The sequence below is a fragment of the Mirounga angustirostris genome, unplaced genomic scaffold, assembly GCF_029215605.1.
Source record: "Mirounga angustirostris isolate CCGP_5_RB_7025 unplaced genomic scaffold, mMirAng1.0.hap1 SCAF_10, whole genome shotgun sequence".
NCBI classification, from domain to species: Eukaryota; Metazoa; Chordata; class Mammalia; order Carnivora; family Phocidae; genus Mirounga; species Mirounga angustirostris.
In genome coordinates this window covers 102,844,177-102,866,421 of record NW_026991718.1, presented here as the reverse complement: position 1 = coordinate 102,866,421, position 22,245 = coordinate 102,844,177, and positions in this window count along the sequence as shown.

Sequence of the window (22,245 nt, the reverse complement as noted above, 5' to 3'; positions counted from 1 at the left end):
TATGTAAACTACCTACAACTTAAAAATAAAATAAAATAAAATAAAAATAAAAATGGGCAGAGGAATTGAATAGTCATGTTTCCAAAGAAGATATACAAATGGCCACTAGGTACATGAAAAAATGCTCAACATCACTAATGATCAGGAAAATGCAAATCAAAACTGCATTGATATTCACACCTGGTAGAATGGCTATTATCGAAAAGACAAGAGTAACAAATGATGGCAAGGATGTGAAAAAAAGAAAACCTTTGTGCACTGTTGGTGAGAATGTTAATTGGTATAGCCACTATGGAAAACAGTATGGAAGTTCCTCAAAAAGTTAAAAATTAAACTACCATATGATCCAGCAATCCCACTTCTAGATATATATCTAAATGAATTGAAATAATTCAAATATATATATGCACTCCCTGTTCACATTATTCACAATAGCTAAGACATGGAAACAACCTAAGTGTCTATTGACAGAGGAATGAAAAAATATATATGATGTATATTATTATATTATAATATGTTATATATTCATCTATAAAAATAAAACAGAATTTTATTCAGCCAAAAAAGGAAGGAAATCTTGCTATTTGTGACAATGTGGGTGTACGTTGAGGACATTGTGCCAAGTGAAATAAGTCAGACAAAGGAAGACAAACACTGTATGATCTCACTTATATGTGGAATCTAAAAAAGCTGAACTCATAGAAACAGAGTAGAATGGTGGTTACCAGAGGCTGGGGGATGGGGAAAAATGGGAAGATGTTGGTCAAAGTGTGCAAACTTCCAGTGATAAGATGAATAAATTCTGGATATCCAATGTGTAACATGGTGATTATAGTTAACAGTACTGTATTATATACTTGAAAGCTTCTATGAGAGTAGCTCTTAAATATTTTACCATACAAAATGTGCATGCACATGCACACAGATAAGTACGTGAAGTTATGGAGGTGTTAACTAACTTTGTTGTAATTAGACACAGGGTATATGTGTATCACATTATCAGGTTGTACACCTTAAACTTGTGCATTGTTATATGTCAATTGTATCACAATAAAGCTGGAAAATAATAGAAGGTGCTACTATTTTGACCTTAGATTAGCTCAGTTTATAATTAATAGAAAAAATAATGGACAATGTTTTTGAGATACCATGCATTGGTTCAGAGTAAAAAGATTATTTTGTGAAAATACTGAGATAACTTTAACCTAGCTATGTATTTATACTACAAAAAGAATTCAGTTAAAAAAAAAAAAAGAATTCAGTTGACTTAGGCTCAAAATCTGGCCTCTCTGTTGCTATAGTGCATAAAAGTCTACACTTTTTTTTAATGTTATTTCTTGCTACCTCTGAAATCTATTCCAACCTTTTAATTATCTTCAGTGTTGTTGGTTCTGCCTAATTATTCTCTAGAGGCAGACCAGAGAAAATCGATATGAAAGTAAATATTTTATTTATTTATTTGACAGCGAGGTAGAGAGCACAAGTAGGCAGAGCAGCAGACAGAGGGAGAGGGAGAAGCAGGCTCCCTACTGAGCAGGGAGCCTGATATGGGCTCAATCCCAGGACGGTGGGATCATGACCTGAGCTGAAGGCAGATGCTTAACCGACTGAGCCACCCAGGCACCACTGAAAGTAAATCTTGATATTTCAGTGAAAATGACATGGTGGTGGGCAGTGGAAGTGCTTGAGAAGTTAGCAGGTGATCTTTCTGCACAGTCTAAATGCAGAATAGAAATTTCTATAGTCATAAACGTTTATATATGGACCCCTTTGGTTAAAAGAATTCTAATAATATGGGGCACCTGGCTGGCTCAGTTGGAAGAGCATGCCACACTTGATCTCAGTGTTGTGAGTTTGAGCCCCACGTTGAGTGTAGAGATTACTTAAATAAATACAACTTAAATAAAAAAAGAATTCTAATGATAGCATGGTAGAATTTTAAAATCAGTAATTAATATTTTTTTCCAAATTAAAAAAAAAATTATTGTTATGTTAATCACCATACATTACACCATTAGTTTTGGATGTAATGATTCATTGGGCACAACACCCAGTGCTCCATGCAGAACGTGCACTCTTTAATACTCATCACCAGGCTAACCCATCCTCCCACCCCCTCCCCTCTAGAACCCTCCGTTTGTTTTTCAGAGTCCATCGTCTCTCATGGTTCGTCTCCCCCTCTGAATCCCCCTCCTTCATTCTTCCCCTCCTGCTATCTTCTTCTTCTTCTTCTTCTTCTTTTTCTTAATATATAATGTATTATTTGTTTCAGAGGTACAGATCTGTGATTCAACAGTCTTGACAATTCACAGCGGTCACCATAGCACATATCCTCCCCAGTGTCTATCACCCAGCCATTCCATCCCTCCCACCCCAGCCATCCCATCCCTCCCTGGTTTTGGGACCAAGGTAATGCTGGCCTCATAAAAAGAGTTTGGAAGTTTTCCTTCCATTTCTATTTTTTGGAACAGTTTCAGAAGAATAGGTATTAATTCTTCTTGATATTTTGGTAGAATTCCCCTGGGAAGCCATCTGGCCCCGGGCTTTTATTTTTTGGGAGATTTTTGATGACTGCTTCAATTTCCTTAGTGGTTATAGGTCTGTTCAGGTTTTCAATTTCTTCCTGGTTCAGTTTTGGTAGTTGATACATCTCTAGGAATGCATCCATTTCTTCCAGGTTATCTAATTTGCTGGCATAGAGTTGCTCATAATATGTTCTTATAATTGTTTGTATTTCTTTGGTGTTGGTTGTGATCTCTCCTCTTTCATTCATGATTTTCTTGATTTGGGTCATTTCTCTTTTCTTTTTGATAAGTCTGGCCAGGGGTTTATCAATCTTGTTAATTCTTTCAAAGAACCAGCTCCTAGTTTTGTTGATCTGTTCTACTGTTCTTTTGGTTTCTATTTCATTGATTTCTGCTCTGATCTTTATTATTTCTCTTCTCCTGCTGGGTTTAGGCTTTATTTGCTGTTCTTTCTCCAGCTCCTTTAGGTGTAAGGTTAGGTTGTGTACTTGAGACCTTTCTTGTTTCTTGAGAAAGGCTTGTATTGCTATATACTTTCCTCTTAGGACTGCCTTTGTTGCATCCCAAAGATTTTGAATAGTTGTGTTTTCATTTTCATTGGTTTCCATGAATTTTTTAAATTCTTCTTTAATTTCCTAGTTGACCCATTCATTCTTTAGTAGGATGCTCTTTAGCCTCCATGTATTTGAGTTCTTTCTGACTTTCCTCTTGTGATTGAGTTCTAGTTTCAAAGCATTGTGGTCTGAAAATAGGCAGGGAATGATCCCAATGTATTGGTACCGGTTGAGACCCAATTTATGACCTAGGATGTGATCGATTCTGGAGAATGTTCCATGGGCACTAGAGAAGAATGTGTATTCCATTGCTTTGGGATGGAATGTTCTGAATATGTCTGTGAAGTCCATTTGGTCCAGTGTGTCATTTAAAGTCTTTATTTCCTTGTTGATCTTTTGCTTAGAGGATCTGTCCATTTCAGTGAGGGGGGTGTTAAAGTCCCCCACTATTATTGTATTGTTGTCAATGTGTTTCTTTGCTTTTGTTACTAATTGTCTTATATAATTGACTGCTCCCACGTTAGGGGCATAGATATTTACAATTGTTAGATCTTCTTGTTGGATAGATCCTTTAAGTAGGATAGAGTGTCCTTCCTCATCTCTTATTACAGTCTTTGGTTTAAAATCTAATTTGTCTGATATAAGGATTGCCACCCCAGCTTTCTTTTGGTGTCCATTAGCATGGTAAATGGTTTTCCACCCCCTCACTTTCAAGCTGGGGGTGTCTTTGGGCCTAAAATGAGTCTCTTGCAGACAGCATATTGATGGGTCTTGTTTTTTAATCCAATCTGATAGCCTGTGTCTTTTGATTGGGGCATTTAGCCCATTTACATTCAGGGTAACTATTGAAAGATAGGAATTTAGTGCCATTGTATTGCCTATAAGGTGACTGTTACCGTATATTGTCTGTGTTCCTTTCTGGTCTATGTTGCTTTTAGGCTCTCTCTTTGCTTAGAGGACCCCTTTCAAGATTTCTTGTAGGGCTGATTTTGTGTTTGCAAATTCCTTTAGTTTTTGTTTGTCCTGGAAGCTTTTTATCTCTCCTTCAATTTTCAATGACAGCCTAGCTGGATAGAGTATTCTTGGCTGCATATTTTTCTCATTTAGTGCTCTGAATATATCCTGCCAGTCCTTTCTGGCCTGCCAGGTCTCTGTGGATAGGTCTGTTGCCAATCTAATGTTCCTACCATTGTAGGTTACAGATCTCTTCTCCTGAGCTGCTTTCAGGATTTTCTCTTTGTCTCTGAGACTTGTAAGTTTTACTATTAGATGTCAGGGTGTTGATCTATTTTTATTGATTTTGAGAGGGGTTCTCTGTGCCTCCTGGTTTTTCATGCCTGTTTCCTTCCCCAAATTAGGGAAGTTCTCTGCTATAATTTGTTCCAATATACTTTCTGCCCCCCTCTCTTTTTCTTCTTCCTCTGGGATCCCAATTATTCTAATGTTGTTTCGTCTTATGGTATCGCTTATCTCTCAAATTCTGCCCTTGTGATCCAGTAGTTGTTTATCTCTCTTTTTCTTAGCTTCTTTATTTTCCATCATTTGGTCTTCTATATCACTGATTCTCTCTTCTGCCTCATTTATCCTAGCAGTTAGCGCCCCCATATTTGATTGCACCTCATTAATAGCCTTTTTGATTTCTACTTGGTTAGATTTTAGTTCTTTTACTTCTCCAGAAAGGGTTTCTCTAATAACTTCCATGCTTTTTTCAAGCCCAGCTAGTGTGTTTAAAGTGATGATTCTGAACTCTAGATCCTACATCGTACTAATGTCTGTATTGAGTAGGTCCCTGGCAGTCGGTACTACCTCTTGTTCTTTTTGTTGAGGTGATTTTTTCTGTCTTGTCATTTTGTCCAGAGCAGAATAGATTAATGAGAGAACAAAATGCTAACAGGGTAACAATGTCCCCAGAAAATATATTCTAAACAAATCAGAAAAGATCTGAAGCCAGGGGAAAAAGAAAGGGAAAGAAAGAAAAAAGAAAAAGCAAAAAAAAAAAAAAAAAAATAAAACAAAAGATAAAAACAGGAAAAAATAAACCAGAACAAAACAAAACAAAACAAAAAAACAGAATCTGATCAAATATGATCAGGCTGGTACATAGATCAGTGCCACACACTAGATTTTGTGTGTATTTTGGTCTGTTAGAAGATAGTACCTCCCAAAATTTTAAAGAAAGAAAAACTTATATATGTACAAAAATAAGGGTTGATATGATGAAGGGATGGAATATGACTGTAAAGATGAAAATTATAAAAAAATTTTATAAAAGTAATTTATAAGAAGTTGTTTGAAAAAAGAAAAGAAGAATTAAAAAAAAGAAAGAAAAAAAAAGGGAGAGAATGTGATCAGGCAGGAGAGTAGAACAAAACCATACACTAGAGATTTAGGGTATACATTGATCTGTTAGAAGAAACTATCTCAAAATTTTAAAGAGAGAACAACTTATATATATATATGCCAAAAATAAGGGTAACTACTATGAAGGGATAGAATATGACTCTAAAAATGAAAAATAAAAATTTTTTAAAAAGGGATTGAGAAGATGTTGGTTGAAAAAGGGAAAAGAAAAATTAAAAAAAAAAAGTTAAAAAAAATTAACTTTGAAAGACTAAAGAATCATGGTAAAAAAAGCCATGGATTCTATGTGCATTATTCCCCTAATGCTGGAGTTCTGCCGTTCTCATTGATGGGTAAACTTGGTATTGGCTCGCTGTTCTTGCTGATATTCTGTGGGAGGGGCCTTTTGCCATGGTTCCCAAATGTCTTTGCCGGAGGCGGAATTGCCCCACTCTTGCCCAGTCTGGGCTAGGTAATCTGCTCGGGTTTGCTCTCGGGAGCTTTTGTTCCCTGCAGCCTTTCCGTACAGCTTTGGAGGCCGAGATTGAAAATGACGGCCTCCCAATCTCTGCCCCGGAGGAGCCAGAGGAGCTGAGAACTCAGGGCCCCTCTCATCAGTGTGCCCCCAGAGAAAAGCAGTCAGTCACTCCTGTCTCCCTGGTCTCCGGCCACACTCCATGCTCACCCAGCCTGTGACTGAGGGTTTCTATCTCTGGCACACGACCCCGTCTGGCATCTCCAAACCCAGCAGATCCCTGCAGTGCGCTCCCGCGCTGCTCCTCCCAGGGGAGGATAGGGAGTCTCCCCTGATCTGCCGCTTGTTGGGTCCCTGCTGGAGGAGCAGTGGCCTGACTGTGCCGCAGATCACGGTTTATGGCAACCCCGAGCTGAGAGCCCACTCCTCAGCTCCGTCTCTGCAGCCAGCTTCCCCGCTCTGATACCTGGGAGCTCTGCCACACTCAAGCACCCCCAGTCTTTCTGTGACCCTGAGGGTCCTGAGACCACACTGTCCCGCGAGGGTTCCACCCCCCGCTTAGCTACCGGAGTGATGTCCCTCAGGGGAGCAGACTTCTAAAAGTTCCGATTTTGTGCTCCGCGGCTCTATCACTTACCAGAAGTGGCCGGTGGAGGCCCCCTCCCCCGCCATCTATCCTCCCGAATATCCCCTCGGATTCACTTCTCTGTACGTCCTACCTTCTAGAAAGTGGTCGCATTTCTGTTCAGAGTTGTTGGTATTCTTTTCTTCAATCTCCTGTTGAGTTTGTAGGTGTTCAGAATGGTTTGATCCCTATCCAGGTGAATTCCTGAGACCAGATGAAATCCAGGTCTCCTACTCCTCTGCCATCTTGCTCCGCCCCCCAGTAATTAATATTTTTAAATAACTATTTCTGCTGATGCATTAGTCGTGATTTTAAGAGAACCCGAAAAAATTTCTAATTGGAATTCATTACATGTACTCTACACATCTTTGAAAAGATCACCAAATACCATTCAGTTGCCAGGATCTAAAAATTCAAGCCAAACACTATTTTGTTAATCAGGGCCTATTTATTTATTTATTCTCTAGTCCATAATCATTTAACATTGAACCCACAATACAGATGCATTGTACAGGGTGCCTGGGTGGCTCAGTCGTTAAGCATCTGCCTTCAGCTCAGGTCATGATCCCAGGGTCCTGGGATCAAGCCCCGCATTGGGCTCCCTGCTCACTGGGAAGCCTGCTTCTCCCTCTCCCACTCCTCCTGCTTGTATTCCCTCTCTCACTGTCTCTCTCTCTGTCAAATAAATAAATAAATAATATCTTTAAAAAATATATAGATGCATTGTAAAGGATGCTCAGGTGGGGTTTATTAATCTCAAGATTGTATAATGCAAAAAATGAAAGAGTAAATGGAAACTTCCTTCTCTTACTTCTATAATTCTGTTTTGTAGAAAGCATGCCTTTTTAGCAAAGTACAGGAAAGTGGTTGCTTTTTCTTCCTTGTGACAAATGAAACTGAATAAATACATAAATACATATTTCTTCCATAACACCTTTTGTGTTCAGAGGTTAAACAAGCTTCTAAAGGAGCAAAATGGTATTATTAAATGAAATGCAAATGTTGGAAGAGTATCTACATTATATATCTTCTTTCAAAGCTTTCCAGTGCTCATCAGATCAATTCTGCAATCTCATATACAATTACCTATCTAGAGGATTTCCACTTTAGAAATTCCCACACTTTACAAACATTTTCAGCACCTTAGCAGGAAGTTTAGAGGCTACGGAGCCTGCTATGGATAGACTTAATATAGGCTGATGCTGGAGCCCAGGTGATATCCTGAGCCCCAGAGAGCCTTTGGGAAGATGGTTGCTTATTATAGTTACCAAACCTGGAGCAAGATGACAGTAAATTGAGGAGAAGTTATTCTCGTGGGCTTCAAAAGAACAGTCATTTCTTCCTCTCAGTATTACTAAGCTCAGAAGTATAAGGCAAGGTTTATCTTTGCCAATTGACCACCAACTCTTAGTCACTAAATATATGAAACCATGAACTCTGGCCAAGACAAAAACCAAACAACTAAGGAGATAGATTTTATTTAGGCTATGAAATAGGGAGAACACCACACAATATCTATTAATTTGTCTTACTCTTTAATAGGGAGGAGTAAACAATCATAGACAGAATGATTTATAGTTGGAATATTTTGCAATCAGGTGATGTCTTAGCTGAGCAGGAAATGTTTATCTCTGTGTCTAGCTAGATTCAGAAAGGGACAAATAGTTCTAATCTCAGCTAATCATTCATGAGACAAAGAACAGGGAGTGGAAGGTCTTCATCTGGCCTTTTAGCAAGTTCCAAGCAAAAGGAGAAGTAAAGTCTGTATTTAGCCTGTCACTGGTAAACAAGAGGGTCATCTACAAATCTGATGAAAGTCCTGACAAAGAGTGGACAACCAGGTCTAAGTTGTTTTGGGGAGGGGGGTAATTCTTTGCAGTAAGGCATTTCCCAGAACAAAAAAGGTGGTGGGATTTCAGGAAAAAACAAGTTGGGAGGATATCTTAACTCTGCTGTTACATGGAAGCACAAGCCTGAGATAAAGTTCAGCTTTGTCAGCTCATTTTTTCATCTGCTTACTCTCCCACAACAAACTGCCCACCTTTCCTGAGGACAAAACCAGTTCTCTGTTGTCACATTCTTCCTTGTTTAATCATTTACCAACAAACTATCCAAAAGTCAATACTTAAAAGACCAGATGCCAAATTTATTATTAAACCTATATACTTGGTGGGCTTGTTATCATTTATTTATGCCAAGGTAAGGTCCTAAAAATGTATACATAAATCAAATGCATATAAAATAGGTTGGAGGTCACACAGCATAATGATTATAAATCTGTGCTCTACTATCAGTCTTTCTCTAAATTTGCATTTTCAAGGGCTTTTCATGCCTCTGGTTCCTCATCTCTAAAATGGGGCTATTTCTGGGAATGTAAATTGGTGTGGCCACTATGGAAAACAATATGGAGGTTCCTAAAACAAAAATAAAACTACTATATGATCTAGCAATCCTACTTCTAGGTATATACCCAAAGGAAATGAAAAAGGATCTCAAAAAGATATCTGCACTCCCATGTTAATTGCAGTATTATTCACAAATACTGGCCAAAATATGGAAACAACTTAAATGTTGGTCACAATATAAATAGACATACACATAGATCAATGGAATAGAGAGCATCAAAATAAACCCACATATAAATGGTCAATTAATTTATGACAAAGGAACCAAGAATATACAGTGGGGAAAGGACAGTCTTTTTATAAATGGTATTGAGAAAACTGGATAGCCACAGACAAAAGAATAAAACTGGACCACTATCTTACCCATACACAAAAATTAACTGAAAATGAATTAAGGACTTGAATGTAAGACTTGAAAAACCATGAAACTCCTAGAAAAAAACATTGGCAGTAAGCTCCTTGACATCAGTCTTGGCTATGATTTTTTTTATTATTATTTGAAACCAAAAACAAAGGCAATAAAAACAAAATATATAAGTAGGACTACATCAAACTAAAAAGCTACACAGCAAAGGAAACCACCAACAAAATAAAAAGACAACCTATAGAATGGGAGAAAATATTTGCAAATCATGTATCTGATAAAGATTGATACCCAAAATATGCAAAGAATTCATGTAACTTAATAGCAAAAAAACAATCCATTTAAAAATGGGCAGAGGATCTGAATACTGTACATTTCTAGCAAACTCCCAGATGTCCATGCTGCTGATCCTGGATTACTCTTTGAATAGAGAGTCTAAAGCCTAGATTACATTGCTTGACACATAGTCAGCAGTTAATAAATAGATGTTATTTTTATTAGCTTATTTACCTGTGCATAAAATAAGGCCATTATTAGAGGAAACCTTCTGTAAGGTAAGAATAGACTCTATATATTCTTGGCTTTATGAAGGTCCATAAATGTGACTCCAAAGTAATGAGATAGAGAAACCACATGTGAAAATCTCCCTGGTAACTTTGTTGTCTGAAGTTAGGGTCAGTATTAGATTTTACTAGAATTGAGAACACTTTCTCTGCAAACTCTCCAATGACTCATGAATTAAGTTTTAAACCTGAACCTTACACCTAAATTGTAAGTCTCTTAAATTGTTCTCTGCAAGCTCAGAAATGGTCAAATCAGAACACCAAGCTCTGTTGAAGAAGATCCATGGGGGAGGATAGGAAAGGCCATGGCATGCCATGAAGCTCATAAAGCAGTGAGCCAGGCATTTTTTTTTTTTTAAACCTGGAGCTTACTTTAAAACCTGAAATTATTTTAAAAGGTAAGGACAGGTTTGTAGATTAACTGTGAGGATCCTTATAGATATAAAACCAAGGGACAACTTCAAATATCTAAACTGAAAGATACTACTAAGCTTGAATATCTGATTTTTTTTAAAAAGATTTATTTATTTGAGAGAGCGCATGTGGCACTTGAGCAGGGGGAGGGGCAGAGGAAGTGGGGGAGGGACAGAAGCAGACTCCCCGCTGAGTGCAGAGGGGCTCAACCTCACAACCCTGAGATCATGACCCCAGCTGAAACCAAGAGCTGGGTGCCCAACCCACTGACCCACCCAGGCACCCGGATATCTGTTTTTAAAAAGCCCCACACAACTCTCATGTACTGCTGTTGGGAGTGAAAATTAGTACAATCACTTTGGAAAACTTATTGGCAGCATGGACTAGAGGTGAACATGTATATGTCATATGACCCAACTATGGAATCCCCCTTCTAGGTATTCAACAGGAAAGCATATATATGTTCACCCAGGACACGTACAAGAATGCTTAAAGTGGCGCTAGTCATAACAGCCCAGAGCAGCCACAAACCAGAGGACCATTATGGTAGAATGGTTAAGTGGCATATCCTACAATAGAGCCCTACACAGCAGTGCAAAGCGAGGAACTACAGCTATCACAACAATGTGGATAATCTCAAGATATAATGTGGTGAAAAAGAAACAAAAAATGGGCACCTGGGTGGCTCAGTCGGTTAAGTGGCTGCCTTCATCTCAGGTCATGATCCCAGGGTCCTGGGATTGAGCCCCGCATTGGGCTCCCTGCTCAGTGGGGAGCCTGCTTCTCCCTCTCCCTCTGCCTGCCGCTCCCCCTGCTTGTGCTCTCTCTCTGTCTTTCTGTCAAATAAATAAATAAAATCTTAAAAAAAAAAGAAACAAAAGAAACAAAAACCAGAATATTTAAATTAACAAACACAAAAATATTACTCTATGGTCTTAGAAGTTTGGTGGTCATCCTTGGGCTGGGGGCCATAGGAAGGACCTCTGTAGTGCTGGTCCATGGTCTATTTCTTAGTCAGGGCACTGACTGCAAAGTGCATAAACTTTGTGATAAGTTCATTTACCTATCTGTTCACTTATGATTTGTGCACTTTTCTGTATGTACACTATACATTGACAAAATTTACATTACAAAAAAACCTGAGACTATCTTAAAAGTGACTTTCTATTTCTTAAGTCCTTGGTTATTATATTCAGTGAAGTGTTTGAGAGGAAAAATGATTTGCTTCTGAATTTTTAACCTATCTTTGATCTGACACATCTCAGCTTAGATCCATTCTTTAACAGATGATGTCAAAAAGAAATTTTCAGGAATATGCTGAGAAAGAAAAGCAGCATATGGTTTCTGAAAGGAGGGCTACAGCCTCCTACTTTCCATCTTCTTTGCACTAACCTTTGAGGCTCCTTGAGCAAAAGCCAATTCAATAATCAAAGGAGACCCTAGGGATCCTTTCCTTGTCCCTGCCAAGAGTTAACAGTCAAGGAGCAGAGAAGGCCTGAGCATTTTGGATACAAAATCAGAAGATGTGAAGAGAAGCCATGAGATTTCTAAAAAGCTGCAAGAACAATGGATCTGTCTGAGGGTGGGCCAAGACATCCTGAACCACCCACCACTAACTGCATTGATGTAGATGAATTTTAAAATGGAGAACTAAAAGGGAGCCAGCTGCAAACTGCTTGGGGGATGAATCATCATTGAAAATCATTAGCCCACATACAAGATGCCATTTCTAGGCGTTCCCAAGGCTTGTTATTATTTCTCTTGTTCTATCTCTCCCCGAAACCCATCGCCCAGTCCACCTCAGTACCTTTTTTATTGCAATGTCTCCTGGTTGGGACTCTGAGCCTGGCCACAGACAATTTTCATTCCAAATCTGGGTTGTTTACAGGAAGAAATCTTAAATGAGATTTTCCAGTAGACACCACTGCCATTGTTCATTTGTTTCCCCTTCAGCTTTTCCCATATGAAGTTCACTCTTTCTTATTTTTTTGCAACCACTTGCACTCTGTGATCTCTTATCCATAATGCCCAAATAGAAAAAGCTCTGAAAAGTAAAATTTCTTTAAATTTAATGACAAAACCAGAACTCATATGAGACTGTTTATAATATGTATTCATCTCGCTTACTGGGAATTTTCGTGTTTCATTTGCAGAGATTTAAATGTGTTTGCTACACCATGCTGCTTTAGAACTCCCTGGAGATGTGATATGATTTGCCATATATGCACTGCATTACCTTTCTACACTCCACGAATTTCAGATTCAAAAGCACATCTGGGATTGTGGAGCTGTAATCAAGAATTCCTCTTCAAGAGTAGAAATGAACCATTCAGCTGCTAGAGGGATTTGGGTAAATTTAAATAACAGTCTTATGGCCAGAAGAGTTAAAAAATGGATATTTTCTCCCATAAGACTATGTTAGGTGGAGAGAAATCAAAACCAATATTTAACCTGGAGTTTCAACTTAAAAGTCAATCCCAAACTGCCTATAGGACTCTCACTCTCACATATCACATCTTTTTCCCACTGATAAAATAAGGGGGTAGATGGGGAATGTACTGCAACACATTTGGGGGGAGTCACCAGATTAGGAAGAAGAGAAAATGAAATATGAGTATTAGGGCAAACTGTTGATGTGCCAGTTTTGTTGTGTCTGAAGCCTGTGATAAGAACTCAATTCCTAAACTGCATTTGGTATAGAGTTCACAATTGATAGCGTTTTTAGAGTGATGGTTTTGGTAGAATCCATTTGCCTCTTGCTTAGAAGGCTCCTCAATGTGACATAGATTATGAGACTTCCCAAACTAAGAAGGCTTCTGTGTCTCATTTGCTCGAATTTCCAAGACCAGGAGTGTCGAGTATGGCTGCATAGGCCAAGTTGTATAGAGGAGGTGGGGTCATTAAGCCAGGATTTAGATCATTGGTTCTCTCTTTAGATCTTGGCTGCATATTGGAATCATCCTCTGGACAGCTTTTAGAAAAAGATTAATGCCTGCATCCCACCCTCAGAGATTCAGATTTAAATTGTCTGGAGTGATCGTTGGATATCAGAATTTTTAAAGCTACCAGGTAATTTGAATATGCAGCCAGGGCTGGGAATCAGTCTTTAGAAGAAGCCTCTAAACAAATTGGAAGACTTTTATATATCATCTCCCCAGATATTTTTGGGTAAGTCTTTATAATGATTTTGTTGAAGCATTCATAGGAGTTGTTATATCAGTTTTTGCTGGGAAACAAAACCAAGGGTAGGGGCTAGACAGGAGAGAAGAAGTTTTGGGGGGTAGTTATGCTAATTAAGGAGTGAAAAGGAACCCACTCTGGATGGAATGGAATGAGATTGACATCTGCTCACCATTGGTTGAAATAAGCCCCATATTTCACTGATGAGAGAAATCCTGAATCAGATCCAGTTGACATTCTGAGGTACAGGGACCACTCCGAGTCCCTGGTTCTTCATCACTGTCAGCCGATTGGACAGTGATAATGAAATGCAACATTCAGTTTTGGTAACTTCTAGGATACTTCTAAGAGGTAAGACTTCAATGTACACACAAATTACTTAGGCATCTTGCTAAGATGCATATTCAGGGGTGTCTGGGTTGCTCAATTGGTTAAGCGTTTGCCTTTGGCTCAGGTCATGATTTCAGGGTCTTGGGGTTGAGCCCTGCCCTAGAAGTTCATTCTCAGTGGGTGATATTTGTCTTCAGCTCAACATTTATTTTAACACTAGGTCATTTGGCATTGAGCCAAAAATGAGTATTTGGTACTCTTCCAACATAAATCTTAAGAGCTAAATCAAGGGAACTCCCAAGATCCTGGGTCAGGCACTGTCCAGAGGGCCTCAACTCTTGGTTAACTGGAGCATCTCACACCTCCCTGCCCAGCCCTCTCACTGAGAATCTTGCAAAAAGTCAAAACTAATCCATGGATAGCCCTTCTTCCAAGGATTAGGTGAGGTTAGGGTTGCCAGTTTAAATATAGGATGCCCAGTCAAATTTGAGTTTCAGATAACCAGTAAGTTACTCTTTAGCATAAGGATGTGCCATGTAGTAGGTGAGACATTCCTATATTCTCTCTGCTATATCTGGCAAATGAGGTGAGGTCCCAGCTGCAAGAAACTTGTCATAAGACAGTGTCTCTGAAATTCATAATTCCTTACCTTTTAACATCAAATGGGAGGCATCTAGAGGTAAATACAAGTTCCCTTAAATTCATAAGGCCTGGCATAAAAGCAATTTGGGAAGGGATCCATTTTTTTTAATGGAAATATTTCCTAGCCATTAAAACATTACTTTAAAACTGAGGAAGCCTTAGTGCAGTTCCCAGCTCATGGGAACTGAGGAATGGTCAGTTGGACCCCATGGTCATGAACTGGGTGTGAGATTTTGAGTTAATCATTTATCTTATTTCATGGCTTGAAGGCACCAATGCTTATAAATTTATCAATTAAAAATGTCACCAGGAGGGGTGCCTGGGTGGCTCAGTCGGTTGAGCGTCTAACTCTTAATCTCCAGCTCAGGTCTTGATCACAGGGTCATGAGTTCAAGCCCCGTATTAAAAGGGAAAAAAAAGCCACCAGGAAAAAAGAAATGCTGCCAATTAAACTGACATAATGCAAAAATGCTGTTGATTATAAGACATATATTTATTTCAGAGATATTAAAATGTGGGGGGTTAGAAATGAGTGACTCAGAATTGATAAAATATAATATTTTGACTTGCCTCATTTATATAATGAGAATGATTATCACTTTCTCTACTGAATACACATAAAGATCAAACCAAGAAATTAATCATCATCTTTTGTTTCTCAATCTAGTTTTGAGTTGCACAACAGGGAACTTTATCTTCCAAGGTAGAATGTTTTCCAGTGACTACTGTCAAAGTAGCATAAAGGGAAGTTAAAATTTCTTGTAGTCTTTTTAGGACAAATATTCCACTCATACAAAGTATCTAAAATAGTCAAAATCATAGAAACAGAAAGTAGAAAGGGGGTTACCAAGAGTTGAGGGGAGGGAGATGGGTAATCAGTATTTAATGGCTATAGCATTTCAGTATTACAAGATGAAAAAGTTCCAGAGACCTATTGCACAGTAATGTGAAAATCTTAATGCTACTAAACTGTACACTTAAAAATGGTTAAGATGGTGGGGTGCCTGGGCGGTGCAGTTGGTCAGTTAAGCATCTGTCTTTTGGCAGTGATCTAGGATTGTGAGATCGAGCCCCCCCGCCACCCCACCCCCATCAGGCTCTGCACTGAGTGGCTTAGTGCAGAGTTGACTTGAGATCCTCTCTCCCTCTACGCCTCCCGCTCGTGCTCGCTCTCTCAAATAAATAAATAAATCTGTAAAAGAAATTGGTTAAGATGGTAAATTTAACGTAATGCGTGTTTTACAACAATAAAAAAATTATAGTCTTTTTAAAAAGGTTCTTTCCTGTGTGGGTCAAAACTAACTCAGTCTTCTGATCCCCTGGGTGAAGAATTATCTTTATGATTATAATACATCAGAATCCAGTGTAGTTTAAACAGAAAGTAGCTGTATTCATGAGTTTGTATCATTGACCCACTCATCCATCCTTTGATCCATCCATTCATCCATTCATTCATCCATTTATTCATCCAATAATCCACCCAATATTTACTGAATTTCTATTCAATGCCAGCTACTGGGATAAACTTTGAGAAAACAGAGATGAAAAAGTGCTTGTGTTTAAGGAGATGCCCAAAAAAGTACTACAATGCCCTACTTACTTAAGAGATCAGACTTTTGCATCTCAAATATCTGAAAAATAGCTCATGTCTCCCCCCACCGCCTCTCCGGCCCACATAGAATGCTCTCCTTTCTCCTCACTGACTACTCAAATCCCATCTACTTTTTCACAAGTCAATTCAAGTCATCCTGTGCTATGAAGTCTTTCCTGGCTATTATGAATCTTCCTCTTTCCCAAACTCCTAATTGCTTAAGGTATTTAATTGGGCTCCTAATTGGATCTTGGATAAGTAAAATACATAGTACATTAGATAGTTATATAAGCTAAGAAGAAAAATCAAGCAGCAGAGGGAATATGAATATCTGGGGATGAGGAGGGTTGAAGTTTTAAATAAGGTAGCCAGTGAAAATCTTACTCAAAAGCAGAATTTTGAGAAGTGACTTGAATTAAGTGAGGAATGAGCCATGTATTTGGGGATGTAGCATTCCAGGCAAAGAGAATAGTTAGTAAATAGCCCTGAGGTAGGAGTATGCCTGGTACATGAGAGGAATAGAAAGAGACCATCTTGGCTGTAATAGAGTAAATAACAAGTGAAGTTGGGAAATGAAGTCAGAAAGGAAGTGAAGCCAGGTCTTATAGGGCCTGTAGATTTTATTAAGAATGTCGGCTTTTATTTCGAATGGGATGGGGTATCATTGGACAATTCAGGCTGAGAAGTGACGTGATCTAAATTATATATTTTTTCTTAACTTATTTTTAGTATAATCTCTTTGCCCTCTGTGTTGAGAATAGACCATGGAAGTGGGGCATGGGGCATCTGTGCAAGGAGACCAATTAGAAGGATAGTGCAATGATTTAATCAAGAAATAATGATGGGTAGGGGCACCTGGGTGGCTCAGTCGGTTAAGTGTCTGCCTTCAGTTGAGGTCATGATCCCGGGGTCCTGGGATGGAGCCCCACCTCGGGATCCCTGCTTGGTGGGGAGTCTGCTTCTCCCTCTTCCTCTGCCGCTCTTGCGCTCTCTCTCTAAAAAAAAAAAAAAAAAAAAAAAAACCAAACAGGAAGAAAGAATGATGGGTAGAACCTACTGGTGGCAGTGAGGATAGAGAGAAATAGTTGAATTTGGAATATATTTATTAATAGAGCCATTAGAATTTGTTGATGGATCAGACATGGGGTATGAAAGAGAGTCAAGAATCACACCTGAGCAACTAGAAAGATGAAGCTGCCACTAACTGAGATTGGGAAGACTGTGGGAAGTGCAGGATTTGGGGAAAACATTATGAACTTAGTTTTGTGTGTGTGAAGTTTGAGAGGAGTATTAAATGTGCAAGTGGAGATAATGACTGGGCAATTGAATGGAAGAATCTAGAGTTCAGAGAAAATGTCAAGTTTGAAATATATAGATGGCATTTAAAGCCATGATACTGAATAAAATCAACTAAAGAGAAAAAACTAGGTAGAAAAATAGGTAAAAAAGAGAAAATATCTAAGGGCTGGGGTTGTTGGAGATGGTGCTGTACCATCAGAGTGGAACACTCTTACCTGTCAGAAAGAAGCTCTGTCCAAGCCTTCATGATCCTTAAAACTTAAGACATGATAGGAAATCCTCCAGAGTGGAAATTACAAATGTTCACTGGGTGTTTGGGCATCAAGGAGAAAATAGAAAGGAGAGAGCTCTGGAGATCAAAATAGAGAGCTCTGTGAGCATTTTGTGATACCTGTAAGCTTCTACAGTGTGAAGAGTGGGCACCACATAGGTAAAATTCTCCTGTAAGCCAAGTGAGAATAATATGAATATGAAAAGCAATTTGGTAACTGAAGAAGAACCAATGTCACAAGGTGTGACTGACACCAATTCTGTGACACAAACTGTCCTGAAATTCAATTCTGATATAACTACTGAGAATTAATACAGACCCTACAGAATGCCTCTAAATCAGATGCTAACCACAAATGGGGTCCCCAGAACATCTGTACTTCTAAACAGCTGGTTACAAATTCTGGAGTCCCATGACCCCCTCAGGTTTTATGATTTGCTAGAATCTTCAGAACTCAGGAAAGTCTATACTTACAATTATAGTTTTATTATAAAGAATACAGATCTGACCAATAAAGAGAGGCACACAGCAAAGTTAGGAGATAAGGCAGAGCCTCTATGCTCTCTCCTCATGGAATCCAGGCATGTTACCCTCCTAGCACATCATGTATTCACCAAACAGGAATTTCCACCGGGCCTCATGCAATATGTGTCAACTTGATTGGGCCACGAGGTAACAAGATATTTGGAGATATATATATATATATGCATGCATGTGCATATGTGTAATTTGACCCCTAAACATGTTACACAAAAATCAATTCCAAATGGATTGTAGATCTTATTATAAAAGGTAAAACAGGGTTGCCTGGGTGACTCAGTCAGTTAAGCGTCTTTCTTCAGCTCTGGTCAAGATCCCAGGGTCTGGGATTGAGCCCTGCACTGGGCTCTATGCTCGATGGGGAGCCTGCTTTTCCCTCTCCCCCTGCCTGCCACTTCCCTTGCTTGTGATCTCTCTCTTTCTTTTTCTCTGTAAAATAAATAATCTTTAAAAAAATAAAAATAAAAGGTCAAACAGTTAAGCTTTAAAAAAACATTAAAAAAACAATAACTTTGGATTGACAAAGGTTTCTTTTAAAACAGTACAAAACAGGGGCACCCGGGTGGCTGAGTCAGCACCTGGGTGGCTGAGTAGGTTAAGTGTCTGCCTTCAGCTCAGATCATGATCCCAGGGTGCTGGGATCCACCTCCAAACTGGGCTCCTTGCTTGGCAGGAGTCTGCTTCTCCCTCTCATTCTGCCCCTCCCCCCACTTGTGCTGTCTCTCTGTCTCTTGCTCACACTCTCTCTCTTAAATAAATAAATAAAACTTTAAAAAAAAACAGTATAAAACAGTCATATAATGGAAAAAATTGAACTGGATTATATTAAAATTACAAACTTCTATTCATCAAAAAGCACCACGAAGAGAGTTAAAACATAACTTGCAGAAAGTACATTTGTAATATATATATCCAACAAGACTTTTTTTTATTTTAAGATTTATTTATTTACTTATTAGAGAGAGACAGAAAGAGCACAAGCTGGTGGGGGGGGAGGGGCAGAGGGAGAAGGAGAAGAGCAGACTCCCCAGGAAGAGGGAAGAGAGCAAGGAGCCTGACGTGAGACTTGATCCCAGGACCCCAAGATTATGACCTGAGCCAAGAGCAGATGCTTAACTGACTGAGCCAACCAGGCACCCCAAACAAAAGACCTTTATCTAGAATATATAAAGAACTCCTAGGAATCAACAAGAAAAAAGATGGTAATCTGTTAGAAATAGGCAACAGACCTGAACAGACACCTTACTAAAGGTAAATGGCCAATAAACATTTGAAAAGGTGCTTGGCTTCATTAGCCATGAGTGAAATGCAAATTAAAACTACACACAAATTAAAATACACCAGCAAGGCTAAAATTAAAAAGACAGAAAATATCAAATGTTGGATAGGATGCAGAGCAACTAGAACTCTCACACTGTTAGTTGTGAGCCACCCTGGTTTTATCTGCTAATGCTGACTATAAGCATAATGCTCCATCAGTTTCATTCCAAGTTATATATCCAACGAAAATATGTACATATGTTCACCAAATGATGTGTACAAGAATGTTCTCAGTAACACTCTTCATAATAGCCAAATACTGGATACAACTCAAATGCCCCTCAACAGAAGAATGGGTATATAAGTTGTGGTTTATTTAGACAATACAATTCAAAAATTGCAACAAGAATGAAATATTTACTACAAATTCACAAAACATGGACGAATCTCCCAAACATAATGACGAGTGAAAGAAGCTAGACACAGAGAGTCCTTACTGACTGTATGATTTCATTTATATAAAGCACACAAAAAAACAGGCAAAATGAATCCATGTGTTAGCAGTCAGAAGAGTGGTTTGTTTCTTTTGGGAGGAGGTAGTGACTGGAGGGGGACACAACAGAGAAATATCCTGTTTTTTGATCTGGGTGCTGGTTACATGTCTTTGTCCAACTTGTGAGTATTCACCAATTGTATATTGATGTGCACTTTTTTCAGTGTATGTTATAGTTCAATAAAGTATACAACAAAACAAAAATACTGTCCAATCTTTTAGAAGATTGTGGCTCAGAATGTAACTACGGTTATTCTATCTAATGGGTGTGTTCTTAAAACTGGTCGAGTTAATCAAATTTGGGTTATTTATTTTACATGCTCAAGTGGAAGCAGCCATCTAAAGTAAGGCTGAGGCCAATCTTTCAGTAAAATGAATCATGATTGTTGATGACATTTCAGAGTGCAAATGTTCTCAGAGTGAGCCTTTTCTCAAGTCCCTTTTCATATTTTGATTCTCCAATCAATAGGTGCAAAATCAAGTTAAATTCTCTTCACTTGGGAGCCTAATTGTTTTAAGACCTTTTGAAGATTTCTCAATCATGACTCCACTTTTCAATATTTATTTCTAACTGCATTGGTCCAAGGTGACCAGAAATGTTCTTTTCAACTTCATAAATTATAAGAGCAGTTGGCGGCAGAAATTTAAATGTAGGCTGTATAAATATTGTCATGTCAAAGATATCAGAAATGTGAGAGGATTAACATGACATTCAATAATTTGAGAGAAAAAAACCATTTCTAATACTGAATTGTTTGGGCTTATATAAACTGTCACTGCTCTATTGTGATAGACAAGTATTTTACTTTTCAAACATATACAGAAAGAGAGGTTATAGTATAATGGATCTCATGTACTCATCAAACAGTTTCAGCATTTATTAGCATAAGGTCCGTATTGTTTCATTCATACTCCACCTGCTGCCTCTTTCCCCTCACTAGATGATTTTAAAGCAAATCCCAGACATCATATTTTAACTGTAAAGGCTTCAGTAGAGACATACACACACATCTTTTAAAGACTTAAAGACCGTGATATCATTATCATATCTAAAATAAATTGACAAAAATTCTTTAATATCATCAAATAGTGAGTCAGTACTGTAATTTTTCTTATTGTTTGTGATTATTTTTTTCCAGTTAGTTGTTTTTTTTTTTTAGATTTTATTTATTTATTTGACAGACAGACAGAAGAGCACAAGCAGAGGGAGTGGCAGAGGGAGAGGGAGAAGCAGGCTCTGCACTGAGCAGGGAACCCTATGCGGGACTCGATCCCAGGACCCTGAGATCACGACCTGAGCCGAAGGCAGACGCTTAACCACCTGAGCCACCCAGGTGCCCCAGTTAGTTGTTTTTGATTCAGGATCCAGTCAGGGCTCGTATACTGCATTTGATTACTGTATCTCTTAAGTGTCTTAATCAGTAGGCTCCCCATCCCCTTTATCTTTTTCCTCTGCCATTATTTGTTGAAGAAACAGGCTGTAACACCACAGTTTAACAGGTTGACTTTGGTATTATAATTCTGTGTGGATTCATATTTTCTGTTATTCAAATGTAGTTTCTTTGTAGAAGTAAGAAACCAATATTTCTATTAAATTCTATGTCCCACCAGAAGTACACTATAAAATGGGATTTTACTGCTGTCCCATTAGTCAGTGGCTCTATCAGCAAATACTTATTAAGTGCTTACTATCTGTTATACATTGTGCTAAGCACATTACAAGCATTATTTCGCTCAATTCTCCCAGCCCTTCATGAGGTAGCTATGATTATTCCCATTTTACAGGCAAGGAGACTGAGGCACAGAGAGTTAAGTCATTTGTCCAGTGTCTCTTACTTTCAAAACTGGGAGAAATGGGATTGCATTCAATTTGTTTAACATAAAATCCATGCTCTTAACAACAGCACCATTCTTAAGCTTTTAGAAAATATCCCTCATATTAGAAGATGTTAGTCTCCAGGCTTGACTTCCATATTTTTCCAGTTGTTTCTTTGTACCCTTATTCTCCATTGTGTGGCTTGCAGGCCAGCAGGAGAAAGGCAGAATCTCAGACCTTCTGTTTCAGAATCACTGGGGGTGGGGCCCAGAGAACCTGTACCAAGTTCTCCAGGTGATTCTTAGGCCAGCCAAAGTTTGAGAGCCACTGCTATATGCTCTACCAGGTTGGTGGACAGGATGGCTACTTAATTCTTCTACCTACTACTTTGGGGCAGTTTAGAGAGACATAAAGAGAGTTGCAACTCTGGATTATGTCTTTGGATTTTATTACCAGAGAAAGTAATAAAAATAAATGCTTCTTTCTCTTTCTGAGAGC